This window comes from Hyperolius riggenbachi, chromosome 1, assembly GCF_040937935.1.
Source record: "Hyperolius riggenbachi isolate aHypRig1 chromosome 1, aHypRig1.pri, whole genome shotgun sequence".
Taxonomy (NCBI): Eukaryota; Metazoa; Chordata; class Amphibia; order Anura; family Hyperoliidae; genus Hyperolius; species Hyperolius riggenbachi.
Window position 1 is genome coordinate 636,647,581 of NC_090646.1, and position 14,608 is coordinate 636,662,188.

The 14,608-nt window shown below is 45.4% G+C and overlaps 1 protein-coding gene across 1 annotated transcript in view; it reads right to left on the reverse strand.

Moving 5' to 3' along the window:
- The window catches only part of ZNF532 (zinc finger protein 532), an 84,360-nt gene extending 71,746 nt beyond the window's left edge, over window positions 1-12,614 (reverse strand). The window contains exon 1 of the mRNA XM_068251269.1: window positions 12,527-12,614. The gene's annotated coding sequence lies outside the window, so the exon portion shown is untranslated. The remainder of the gene's footprint in view (window positions 1-12,526) is intronic.
- Window positions 12,615-14,608: the final 1,994 nt, after the last annotated feature.

Sequence of the window (14,608 nt, forward strand, 5' to 3'; positions counted from 1 at the left end):
GCTGCGCGGGTTGCGCGCGCATGCTCGCTTTCTCGTCCGCTCACATTTAGCAACAATGTGAGCACATATATATATGAGACACGCTCCAGGGGACTGGGACAGGGGACATGCTCCAGGGGACTCGGGACTCCCCTCCTCGGGAGCTGCGCTTTGGGAACTTTCGGCTCGTGCACTATAGCAGCTTTGGATGTGCACGAGCCAGCAGTACAACTATCGCGCGAGTAGTGACATAGCAGGGAAGGAGCGCTGGCTGACCCGGAAGGAATTCCGCCCAGCAGCGCCATTTTGAATAAATTAAAAATCATAACGGAGAGGATAAAAGCCGATCTAAGGCTTGCACAGCGGCGGTTTTTGTGCCATAAGGAAGCGCCATAAGAATGCTACACGGTAATACCTTTATAAGATATATAATGTCAGACTTAAGTTTTCCTTTAAGGAATGGTCAAACAGCTGTCTGCCTGTGCAGCCAGCTGAGCGGATCATTACACCTAACACCTAAATCGAAAGGCCATTGCACTACACTTAACGTTTTTATTTTGTCCTCAGTTGGCCACTCTACGCCTTCCAACACTCATCTTTAGGTATTGCTTTGATTTTTACACTTACACTGGTAAGGATCTCCTTACACTGGTTCTAAAAAAATCAGAGTGCATCTCTGTGTTGCTGTACCTCAGGGCCCCATCTTTGGTCCTCTACTCTTTTCCACTGATGTATACATTCTCAGGAAATTAATTCCGATTCATCTAGCTCAGCGCCAGACCTTACTACCATCCAACAGCAAATCCCCTCTTGGACATGCTTTCTTTCACAACCTCTTGATTATGAAACCTAAATAAGGGTAAAACTGAAATGATTTTTTTCTTGTTCTTGATACATTTTTCTATCTGAAATACCAAACATCAATCACTCCACTTGAAAGTTTGTCAAGCTGTTTGCCTCACAAACTAACCACCTCCTGTCATCACCACAAAAACAGATCTTGCACCTGTCCCTTTCTCTTGAAAGACACTACTAAAATGCTAAAAGCATGTCCTTATCATATCCCATCTTCACTATTGTAACATGCTTCTCTGAGGGCATCCAGCAGAAAAGAACCTCTCCAATGACGTCTGAATCCTTCTCCTTGACTTATTTCTCGCTCTTCATTTGCTGATCTTCTTTGCCGAGCTCTCCACGGTCTACCAATTACACAGAGGATCTACTTCAAAATTCTAACTCCAGTCTACAAAGCTATCTGCAGTCTTTATCCTCCGGACATCTCCTCACGAGCCTCTCCCTACTCTGAAATTCCTTTTCAAAACACATTAGACACTTTCCCACCATTGAAATCTTTTAACCGCGCTCTTAAAACTCACCTAAGCACACAATCTGAAACTAGGCCATTTCCTTCATCCTCTGACCAAGCACGGTCTGCTTTTTGCAGAATGTAATTCAGGAACTCACCACCTCCAGATATTTACTTGGTGCTTTATTTTTGGTTTCAACCCTATTTCTTTAAAATATACAGGAGGAACTTCCGTGAAAAGAGGAAAAAATAGATCAATACATAAGAAGTTAGTTCAAAATCAGATACTTTCCTTGAAGAGAGGGAAGCCTCAGGATCCAGTTGAGGCTGCCCTCAGAGGTCGGAAGCCCTCCCCCCTCCCACACTATTTTGTCAGTTAGACTTTGCAATTGCTTTTCAGGAAATGCTGTTGAAAACAAAGAAAACCCCGAGTATCCCCCATGAGGAGATGGACTGGCCCAAAATCTGTCGGTTCTGTTAGATTTTAACTGCTTACTTTTTTTCATTGATAATGGTTCTTTAAAGTGACTCCGAGCTCAACAAAAAAATGAAAGTTGTACTCACCTGGGGCTTTCTCCAGCCCAGTGCTGGTCGGGAGGTCCCACGCCGGCGTCCTGGCTCCTCTCCTTCTCCCCGCTCCGGAATGGCTGACAGGCCGCAGCCCGGGCGACACTCTCCCGAGTGTCGGGCTGCTCCTTCCGCATATGACGCGGATTACGTCACACACCGGCCGCCTCGCGTCATCACGGCGGCCGGCGTGAAAGTACTGCGCATGCGCGCTTTAATCGCGCATGCGCAGTAATTTCACGCCAGCCGCCGTGATGACGCGAGGCGGCCGGCGTGTGACGTAATCCGCGTCATATGCAGAAGGAGCAGCCCGACACTCGGGAGAGTGTCGCCCGGGCTGCGGCCTGTCAGCCATTCCGGAGCGGGGAGAAGGAGAGGAGCCAGGACGCCGGCGTGGGACCTCCTGACCAGCACTGGGCTGGAGAAAGCCCCTGGTGAGTACAAATTTTATTTTTTAGATGAGCTCGGAGTCCCTATAAGCTCAGTACCAACTACAGCAAATAAAACCGGACCTTTTTATGTTTGTTCGACTGCTATGAAAAACCAACAGTGAGAAGGCCCTTTTTATAAATAGGATCTGTTCACACTTGTGAGTCTTGAATGCGCTCTTGTGCAGTCTGCGATTTTTCCCTAAGAGAGGATGCATGTCCCATATAGCCAATGGTGGAATCGCATCTGTCTTGGGGTCCAACTGGACCACAAATGGTTCATCAGAGCCAACACTACACTATCTGCTCCCGCTGGCCATTGGAATACTGCTCAAGTGGGAACCTAGCCTTAGTATGCATTCAGATTGGTCACCATCATAAAGGAACATGCACACCCACAATGATGGCCACCCTTAGGGATAGAGACTTGAACCCTAAGGCAACAGCTCAGGGCCCAAGTGCTATATAGAGGTGTAGGAAGGCTACATCCGAGCAACATGTACTATTGCTATGGAGGGAGCAGCATGGACAACGGTGCAGCATATGATGGGAGTGGCTTCCAGCAGACGGGTGAAGGTGTAAACAATACCCTCACTCGTTGTTTAAAGTTGAGGTGTGCTGGATCTTTAAATGACGGGGCAGCTATACTCAGCCGAGACAGCTCCAAATGGCCGTCTAAGCCAACTTTAGTCTAGTGTGTATATGAGGTTTAAGTATACTTGAAGTAAGAAGCATGTGGTGACTAACATTTATTTCCTTTTAAAGCGTCACCATAAAAATCAAATTTCAACAGCAACTGGTCTGAGTGTATTAAGTGATAAAGATGCTAATCCTGCATTCAAAACTTGCAAAACTTTTTTCTGCTGTTATGGTTTGTAGTTATCACATACTTTAGGAGCACTGGCCCTAGTGCCAAACAGTGCCAAAGAGTTGAATGCTGGGAGTTCTTTTTATCTATAATATATTCCTCCTCTTCCATTTATTTCCCTGCCTAGCTCTTTATCAGAAACACCCTCTGATTACTTGTGTTTACAAGCAAGGCTGAGGTGACTCAGTGATTGGATGTGTAAATAAAAAAAAAGACAGTGCAGTTGTTAGAATACACCTCAGTGGGAGTGTCTGAAGACTCTGGGAGGAGGGCAGCTAATGAATACACAATGAGCAAGAGAAGGGGAGGGGGGAAACAAGAGTCAGGGAGGATAGGATGTCAGCATTAGTTTGGCAAGATGGCCACTGCCTTGAATAGGATTTTCTGCTTATCCTTTATAAAATTCACAGGAATCATTACGTGGATAGCACAATACATCTGTTATGCAAGTAGAAGTAGTATTTATCTACTTATACTGTATATGTGTTTTTTATTTCTAGGTTAGCATGGGTGTCGCTTGTTCTTTAACCTATTGCGGACCGCCGCAGTATAAATCTACGGCGGGCAGGGGCCGCTGCGGTTCTGACCGGACGTAAACTCTACGTCCCATTGACCGCACGCCCCTGCCCGTCTCCGCCGCTGCCCCCGCTCGGTCTGCGCGGAAATCTGCTGCCCTGCCACCTCTATGACGGCAGAGCACTGTGAGCCGGGCAGGAGCTGTTTTCATTGGCTCCTGGCCCTGTCATTCATGTAAGCCGTTCCCATTGGCTTACATGGAGTGACAGGGTCAGGAGCCAATTAAAGCGGCTCCTGACCGGCGCACACAGCGCTCTGCCGTCATACCGACGGCAGAGAGAGCAGCTTGCGGCGGGGACAGAGCGACGTGCCCGTCGGGAGCGACGGAGTTTAGCAGCGATTCGTCGGGAAGCGGCAGTTTACGGGACCAGCACCCTCCAGTCCTCAAGGGGGCAGAGGGTACTGGTCCAGAAGTGCTTAAACAATACTAGTTGTCTGGCAGTCCAGTTGATATTTATGTAGAGTCTGAATCATACACTTGAAACAAGCATTCAGCTAACCCAGTCACACTTCAGGCAGAAACATGCTTGTTCAAGGTCTATGGGTAAAAGTATTAGAGGCTGATAATAAGCAGGTCAGCAAGGCAATGTGCAAATAAATATGGCAGCCTCCATATCCCCCTCACTTCAGGCATGCTTTTAGGTTTTGTACAGACTAGACAGGGACCCTTTACACTGAAGAAGGCATTGTGAGTGTTGTGTATGTGAGTTCAGTGTATGAGGAGAATGTGGGATGTAATCTGATCCAGTTACAGATTTTTGCCAGGAATAATTCCAGAGTACGGCCTGCAGAGGCTTGTTCTGCAGAGCAAATTCCAGCCCACTTGTGAAACTTCTCTATAAAAGATTCTGAAATAATTCTGTCCTATAAATCACCAACTTATTTACTGGTTAGTATTTAAAGAACAACTGCAGCGAGGTATGTGGAGGCTGCCATATTTATTTCCTTTTAAGCTCCAGGGGACGGGAACACGACAAGGGGTGTGCGTGCGGCTGAGCCGCGCATGCGCAGAAGCACACGACTGGATTACCGGGAGTCGTAACGCCAGAATGGAGGGGCTGAAGAGGTCGGCGAGGGATCACACGGTGCTAATGGGGGGTGGAGGAAGCCCCAGGTAAGTATAGATAAACGCTAGTGTAACGTCTCTGGTATACTTTAAGCATTCACTCACATACCTCCGGCTACTCTCACAGACATTGGGTGTACGGTAACGGAGGTGCATGAAAAGGTAGGAGACACAAGGAGGAGGACCCTGCTGAAGGCTTACAATCTAGAGGGAGAGGTAAGGACACGAAAGGTAGGGGACCAGAGTTCAGCTGCGGGTTTGGAGCACTAGTGAGGGGTAGGGTAGGCCAGAGTGAAAAGGTGAGTTTTGCGGGCCTCCTTGAAGATGTCGAAGGGAGTTGCATAGTGTTGGAGCAGCTCTTGAGAAGTCCTGGATGCGTGCATGGGACTGGGTGATGCGGGGGGGCGGTCAGGCGAAGTTCACGAAGTTCATTGGAGGAGCGGAGTGAGCGGCTAGGTGTGTACCTCTGAGTAAGATTGGAAATGTAGGTTGGACAGGTTTTGTGGACAGATTTGTAGGTCAGACACAGTATCTTGAATCTGATTCTGGACTGGATAGGAAGCCAGTGGAGGGATTCAAGAAGGTGAGCCGCCCTGGTGGAGCGATGGGAGGAGTGGATAATTCTGGCTGCCGAATTCATGATGGACTGCAGCGGGGCAATTCGGGTCATAGGGAGACCAGACAGACCCTGTCATAGTCTAAGGCCAATTTGGGAGCAGATTTTTACAAACACAAAGAAAGGTATCTTGCGCTCCTGATCCTGGGTAACCAATCAGAGATGTACTCCTCTTATGATGTCATGCACTGCGACGCTCCGTAATAGGGTAACTTGGTAAAACAATCAAAGAGAAATGGAGCGCGCCATAGCGCATTCATCGTAAATTTGGGAGCAGGCCAAAACATTTATCAGAATGTTTTTTGGGATGTATGAGGAAACTGTAGTACCCGGAGGAATTCCACACAAACAGGGAGGAACATAGTAGCAAAAAAGTTTCTGTACCGTGTTAGCCAAACAAATTATATAGGTATAAAAAAACCAACGTTTTGTAAAAAATAATACCTTTTAATGGCTAACTAATAGAGTTAAAGAGACACTGAAGTGAAAAAAAATATATGATATAATGAATTGGTTGTGTACTATAAATAATTACTAGAAGATTAGCAGCAAAGAAAATATTCTCATATTTTTATTTTCAGGTATATAGTGTTTTTTCTAACATTGCATCATTCTATAATATGTGCAGATTACACAACACTCAGCATTCAAAATGATTCTTTCAGAGCAGTCTGTGAACTAATGACCTCTCCTCTGCCAGAGGAAAAGTAAATAATTAACTAACAGTTGAGATAATAAAAGTCAGAAAACAGCCCTCTCCACCACTTTGAAAGTCGTAGAGATAATGGCTTTTTTGTATAGAGATAACAAAGATAACAACTGGAGTTTCTTAACTTTCCTGTACTGGAAACAATTACACTGATGTATCTGATCTTAATGTTTTATTTCTTAGCTGTACTACACATACAAATCATAATATCATAGTTTTTTTTCCGCTTCAGTGTCTCTTTAAATGAACATACAAATTCCATGCAGATATTGTTTAGAGATTCTAACCTGGGACTCTAGTGCAGCAAGGTCAGCTAACTGTAACCGTATCCATACACCCTTAAATGGCGTATTAAGGCTCGTACCCACATCGGGCTTTTGTGCGAGATTCTTCAGACGACCGGCAATTTGAGCAAAGAGCGATTATTTTTGCGATCTCACTTTGTGGGTACGAGTGGGCGATTAGACGTACAATGCTTTGCGATGCATGCCAATAATGACCCCTGAAAAGTGCCACGCAAAGTGCCGCGATCATTTGAACTTTCGTTTGCACCTGTCTTGTTCTATCGCCTGACTTCCCGTGTTCCTGCGCCTTCAGGCGAGCATTCAGCATTATGCTGCAATTACATTTTTTGTGGCTAAAACAGAGCGCTTTCAGAGGAAGATTTTGGGCCCTGTAATCCTTGTATCAAATTGTTACAAAAATTCTGCAGGCATTTCAGCAAATCCTATTCGCGGTAGTGGAACCACAGCCGTAGTCTCAGCCCCCCTTTCTCTCCATTAGCAGGCTACTTGCTCTGAATAGCTTATCTCGAGATTTGGAATTGCTCGGGTGACTGCGTTTAGGTATGAAATATGCAGATAGAATTGAAAGGAAGCCATTATCCTTTCCCTTTAAGATGGGGGGGGAGCAGAGGGTCAATGCCATAGAAACAGAGGATTAAATATCTGCAGAATCTGCATAATGTATTGCAACACTCCAGCACGCCCACACACTTCCTGCTATAAGACAGAGCCGGAGCAAAGGTGGAATGCTTGCAAACAGCAGACAGATCCTCTGTGTAACGCTGCCCAAGAATGTAATAATAAAGTTATAAAACAGATCATTATAAATGTTTACACTCAGACCATTTTCTGCACATTGCTACTGATAGAGATGGGAAGGAGGGGGATTTGGCTACACCAGATTCCTATTGTGGTGGACATTTGGGATAGGTCGGCAATGGTCGTGCTACTCTAGTACCGCGAGGGGTCACCCTAATGACGTAACTCGCTGTGCTGCAAGCGGAAGCGAAGGGTATATTGCTGTGTGCTATGTGTGCACCGCAGTATTACAGCTTTTGACGCTTCAACTCCGTCATCACTAACAGTTTAGGCCTCGTTTCCATATAGCGTGCTTTCAGGCGCGCTTATAGAATCGCAATCGCTGGGTCAGCAGACAATGCATAGACTGCACTGTCTCCCGTTTCCATTTATGCGCGGCGAATCAGCGTTGAATCACCACGCATGGTTTGCTGCATTTCAGGGTGCTTCAGCCCGCTATTCCTATCATTACTGAGCCCCGCCTCCCCGCCGGGGGTGACGTGCTTGAATGGAAACGAGCCCTTAGGGCCCCTTTTCACTAGAGCGATTGCTATATCGCAAATTGCTAGCGATTTAAAAATCGCTAGGGTTTGCTAGGAATCGCGGTAGGTAACTTCCACTACCGCAATTCGATTTTTACAAAAGTGCGATCACGCCGCAGAACGATTATTGCCGGGATTTTGCTATGCTATGCAGTGCGTAACAAAATCGCAATCGCTGGGGAAAAAAATCGATTTTGCTCATTCGCAATCGCTAGCGTTTAGCGCAATGACTAGAGATTGCTAGTGGAAAAGGGCCCTGAGGCCTCATTCACACTTTGTGCGCTTCTGTCCACTTTTTATCAGCACATTAATGTTACAGATTGAAACGCGTTGCTGAAAAGCGGCCAAAAGCAGACAGAAGCGCACTAGTGTGAATGAGGCCTAATGAATTTTTTTCTTCTTTTGCAACCCATTACCGCTATGTGTGCACCACGGTGTTACCGGTGTTTCATCCATCAACCCCTATGGGAGATGATGGGAGGAGGTGTAGCTGGGGAGTGAGAGGCTTATTTCACGGACCGCCCCTTCTCCCCCCGCTGTGCGAACTGACGCTAAAGCGCTGCAACAATAACATTCTGCCCGTGCCATATAAATATGTAATAATAATGATAATCTAGTTGGACCAGGAGACAAGCATACAGGGAATTGAAAGCTTTCATCCAAATTGTCACTTTCTGCGGCCGCATTCTAACAACCAAAGCAAGTTTCACACTCCCTCATCACAAAATGACAATTCCTTTCTGCAGAAATCTCTGCTGTGATTAAAGTCGGCCACAGTCAAGGTAACCCCCCCCCCCATCCTCCACACAACAGGAAAGAAGCCAGACAGGCTGGATTGAATGCCTGGTACAATTCCCTGGTGTCTGGCAGGCTGAGCTGTTTGCTGTTGTTCCTGAAGGAAGGCAGGGGAGGAATACCAAACACATTACTCCTCTGCTAGCACAAGATCAGTCCTGCACAGGCCCAGCAATAATCCGCTGCTGCACGGAAATCCTGCCTCTCTGCAGATGCATACGCCATTGCAAACATATACATGATCCATGAAGCAATCAATATCTCTCTGGTCGAAAATTCATTAGAGAACGCTGATAGTTCAAGCTCAATGCTACTTGATGAAGTACAAATCTATCCCCTCCCCCCAATCAAACACAAAACAACCCTGTGCTCTGCTACAGGACTTTACTAGAGCCACCCCCATCCTGTGGACCCCTCTCCTACCTCCTTCGGCACCTTTACACAAGCCCTCAGAACTCACCTCTACAAGAAGGCCTATTCTCCTCGCAGATGCCTTGGCTTTCTCTGTCGAGAGCCTCTCGTTGCAGCCCCCCTCCTATCATGTCACCACTGCCTCCCTTTAGATTGTAAGCCTTTTGAAGGGCACTCCCTCCTTGTTTTTCCTACCTGACAGTGCATCCTGCCCCCAGAATAACGTGAACAAGTAGTACTGGGGCTACTTATCCAGTGTATGATACGATATATACCATTGTGTGTCGTGTCTTACTGCTTATTATTATTATTTATATAGCGCCAACATCTTCCGCAGCGCTGTACAGAGTATATCGTCTTGTCACTAACTGACCCTCAGAGGAGCTCACAATCTAATTCTCTACCATAATCCATTGTCTATGTATGTATTGTATAGTGTATGTGTTGCAGTCTAGGGCCAATTTAGGAGGGAGCCAATTAACCTATCCGTGTTTTTGGGATGTGGGAGGAAACCGGAGTGCCCGGAGAAAACCCACACAGACACGGGTAGAACATACAAACCCCTTGCAGATGTTGACCTGGCTGGGATTCGAACCTTTCCTGTATTATTGACTGCAACCTTATTATCCAGCGCTGCATAATATGTTGGCACTTTATAAATCCAATAAATAATAATAGTGATGGTAATGGTCGCCTTTCATTCACTTTAGCCTTCTTTCCACCCGCAGATGCAGGATTTCTCACATGCCTCTCTTCCTCTCTGGAACTCCTTCCCAAAGTCCATTTTGACCCACCAACCTTTTCAGGCAACCATTCAGCAGGACAGCACTAGCAGGGATGGTGGTTCCATCCATCAGCAGAAACTTGATGAAGTTTGAGTGATGACTGCTGGTGTATGATTGCTACTTCCCAATCAATTTCTGTTCAGGCCATAAAGATGGCCATATGCTTATACGCCCCCATCGGGAAGGGGGGTGGGGAATCATGGCAGTGGAGGAAGACCGGAGGACAGTGTGGGAAGCCTCGGAGGAGGATCCAGAGGCCGTGTACGTAATAAAAGGGTGCCTGGAAATGTGGGCGCAACAAAATAAAAATGATAGAATATCGGTAAATTTACCAATATTCTACTATTAAATTGTAAAGAAGGATCGTAAAATATCGGTATTAAATCCCTATATTTTACTACAACTAAACCTACTCTTACACACAACCCTCCCCCGACTCCTACCTGATGCCTAACCTTAACCACCTTCTCCCCCCCACCACCAATCCCACCCCTAGCCACCAATAAAATAAAAAAATGAACATTTTCCGGTGTTGTCATAGGTGCCTATTGAAACAGCAGCATTGAGGGGTAATCTGAAATTTCCCCTCAACACCGCTATTTCAATGGGTGACACCCAAACTTCCGCCACTAGTGGGTGCTCAAATTGCCTGCTTCACTGGAGGTATTCCTCTCTTTAAGGATTTGCTTTACACCTCAAAGCGGACCTAAACTCAGAACTTCCTCTCTGCTCTAAAAGAAATGCAACAGCATAATAACCTTTAAACAAAAAACATTTGTTACAGCTGATACAAATCCTAAAATAAATCTCCCATGTTTCTGCTTCCCGCTTTCAAGGATACCCGAGGTGACATGTGACATGATGAGAGAGACATAGGTATGTACAGTGCCTAGCACACTAATAACTATGCTGTGTTCCTTTTTTTCTTTCTCTGCCTGAAAGAGTTAAATATCAGGTATGTAAGTGGCTGACTCAGTCCTGATTCAGACAGGAAGTGACTACAGTGTGACCCTCACTGATAAGAAATTCCAACTATAAAACACTTTCCTAACAGAAAATGACTTCTGAGAGCAGGAAAGAGATAAGAAGGGTCAATAATTCATAGATTTTAGATCTGGCATACTTCAATGGATGTGTTATTGAGCAGAAACAATAAAACAGTTAAACCTTAAAAAGTAGAATAAAACGTATTAAAAATAAAACTGTGGGATATCTTAAATAGTCATTTTAGGAGAAGGAAGATAGATACAATCGTTTATTTTATTAGTTTATTTTCGCCTCGGGTGTCCTTTCTCGGAAGTAGACATATTGTTAACATCCTGTGCCTTCAAATGAGCTTATCTGCCATCTCTGCCATGGCAGTCATGTGACACAGGGTAGAGATCGAATTACAAGTTGTGATTAGACACAAATGAGGGGGAATTCGACAGGCTGAATTGTCTAAATACATAAAGGGTGCATTTCTCGGTTTTCCTTCTGTCCTGTGCAAGAGTTCAAGTCCACTTTTAGACTCTACAAAAGTCAAAAGTTCAGCACTACAGTAAGGAAACTGGCAAGTTTAACCTATTTTGGTTCCTGGACGTAGAAACTACGTCCAGGAACCATGCGCGCTACCGCGCGCTCCTGCGGCCGATCGCGCGCGTGCACGTGCGATCCCGGCCCGCGGTTCGTTAGCCAGGCAATCAGTGAATCGGGCTATGGTGTCCGATCACTGATTCCTCTCCCCCGCTGAAAAAGCGACAGCTTCTCTCGGAAGCTGCGCCTTTTCTGGCTGTTCCCTCCCCGATGCGTCACTCTAAGCGTGTGTTACGCTTAGAGTGACGTCATGTAAACAAACTCATGGCCGCCATCTTGTGGCCAAAAAGTAAAACTACAACAAAAAGTGAAAAAAATTTAAATCAACACACAATTACATTAAAAAAATATGGTTTACATCCCACCCTCCCAAAAATACCCAAATAAAATGTTTAATATAAAAAAAAAAAAAACATTACAATAAAAAACAAACAAACATGTAAATATTTACCTAAGGGTCTAAACTTTTTAAATATCAATGTAAAGATAAAATATTTCTATATTTTTTTTATTTTAAACTTGTAAATAGTGATAGATGCAAAATGGAAAAAATGCACCTTTATTTCCAAATAAAATATTGTCGCCATACATTGTGATATGGACATAATTTTAACGGTGTAATAACCGGGACATATGGGCAAATACAATACGTGAGTTTTAATTATGGAGGCATGTATTTTTTTAAACTATAATGGCTGAAAACTGAGAAATAATGTTTTTTTCCGTTTTTTCTTATTCTTCCTGTTAAAATGCATTTACAGTAAAGTGGCTCTTAGCAAAATGTACCCCCCAAAGAAAGCCTAATTGGTGGCGGAAAAAACAAGATATAGATCAATTCATTGTGATAAGTAGTAATAAAGTTACAGGCTAATGAATGGGAGGTGAACATTGCTCAAGTGAAAACGACGGAACGCGAATGGGTTAAAGAGGAAATAAAGATGGCAGCCCGTGTCTTCCTGCCAGCACCGGTTTCCAGGACGGTGCGCATGAAAACATCTGTTGTGTCCAATGCTCCTTTAAACAGATCCCTAGCTAGGCACTGTGTAAACCCAAAGCCATACGGGCAGCCTATTCTGTGCTATCTAGGCTGCTGTGTTTGCCAACATTTAATGAAGTTGATGAGGATGGATAGTTGCTAGGATATACAGGTTAGATGAGAAACCCTTGAATGCAGAGCAGTACGGTCATAGCGCGCACACGCATGGTGCCGGCTGTATTTACCAGAGCTTGTGTAGGGCTGTCCTCTTTACACGCATCAGTCTGTTTAATGCATCCTGACAGATGGACGGCAGTAGCGTCTATCAGTGAGTTGGCGGAGCCTGCATAATGACGGATGCCCAGGTGCACGCCGACACCCGCATCTTCATCTGCAAAGACAAAACAGGTTTCATTCATTTAGGTTATCAGTAAAAAGAGAGAGAGCTATAGGTCAGTGCAGATGGATAAGCATTTAAAGGGACTCCGAGCTCACAATAAAAAAGAAAGTTGAACTCACCTGGGGCTTTCTCCAGCCCAGTGCTGGTCGGGAGGTCCCACGACGGCGTCCTGGCTCCTCTCCAACACCCCGATCCGGAATGGCTGACAGGCCGGAGCCCGGGCGACACTCTCCCGAGTGTCGGGCTGCTCCTTCCGCGTATGACACGGATGACGTCACACTCCGGCCGCCTCGCGTCATCACCGCGGCCGGCGTGAAAGTACTGCGCATGCGCGTTTTAATCGCGCATGCGCAGTACTTTCACGCCGGCCGCCGTGATGACGCGAGCCGGCCGGCGTGTGACGTCATCCGTGTCATACGCGGAAGGAGCAGCCCGACACTCGGGAGAGTGTCGCCCGGGCTGCGGCCTGTCAGCCATTCCGGATCGGGGTGTTGGAGAGGAGCCAGGACGCCGTCGTGGGACCTCCCGACCAGCACTGGGCTGGAGAAAGCCCCAGGTGAGTTCAACTTTCTTTTTTATTGTGAGCTCGGAGTCCCTTTAAAGGACCTCTTTCACGAAAATCTTAAAATTTTAAATACATGTAAACACATACAAATAAGAAGTACGTTTCTTCCAAAGTAAAATGAGCCATAAATTACTTTTCTCCAAAGTTGCTGTCACTTACAGTGAGAAGTAGTCATCTGACATTACCAACAAATTTTGGACTAGCCCATCTTCTTATTGGAGGTTTTCAGGGTTTTTTATTTATTTTTAAATGCACTTCGTGAATGGCAGTTGCTCCATCCAACTGCCATAAAAGTGTGCGGGGAGGCTGGCCAGCATCTTTATATAAATCTTTTTCAAGGGAATGTCATTATAAAGAATAAAGGCCATGCTGAGAATCCCTTATGGAGAGATGGACTTGCTCAAAACCTGTCAGTTCTGTCACATTTCTAATACGTACTGTAAGTGACAGCAACACAGGAGAAAAGTAACTTATGGCTCATTTTACTCTGTAAGAAAATAACTTCTTAATTGTATGTGTTTTAAATTTTAAGATTTCTGTGACAGTTCCTCTTTAAAGGAAAAAAATAAAAGTGGTCAATTTTATTTAAAGCAAACCTGACACTTGAGGTGAAAGTAAACCAATGAAATAAACAATTGTATCTATCTTCCTTCTTCTAAAAAATGACTTTAAGATATTACAGTTTCATTTTATATTTAAATCTACTTTTTATTGTTTTTGCTCAATGACCCATTCATTGAAGTATGCCAGAGCTAAAAATCCATGAACCATCCCTTTTTATCTCTTTCCTGCTCTCAGAAGCCATTTTCTGCTAGGAAAGTGTTCTCTAGTTGTAATTTCTTATCAGTGAGGGTCACACTGTAGTCTGACTCAGTCCTGACCCAGACAGGAACTGACAGTTACATACCTGATGTTTAACTCTTTCAGGCAGAGAAAGAAAAAAAAGGAACACTCCTCGGGTATCCTTTAAAGGGTACCTAAAGGGCAGGGCATAATTACAAATCATGGAGCCCCCAGGAAAAATTTGATGCGGCCCCTTAAAGAGAATGTGTAACATAAGAAGTTCCCCTGGGGGAGTACGCACCTCGGCAGGGGGGAGCCTCTGGATCCTATCGAGGCTTCCCCTGTCCTCCTCCGTCCCGCGGTGGCAGCGATCGAGCTCCCTGAACGGCGGGGATGTCAATATTTACCTTCCTGGCTCAAGCACAGGCGCAGTATCGGCATTTGGCACCATAATAAGCGGAAATACCCGATCGGTCGGGGTCCGCTCTAATGCACAGGCTCAAGTCTCCTGTACCTGCGCAGTAGAGCAAACCCGACTGATATCGGCTATTTCCACCTATTTCCGAGCGGAAAGCCGCA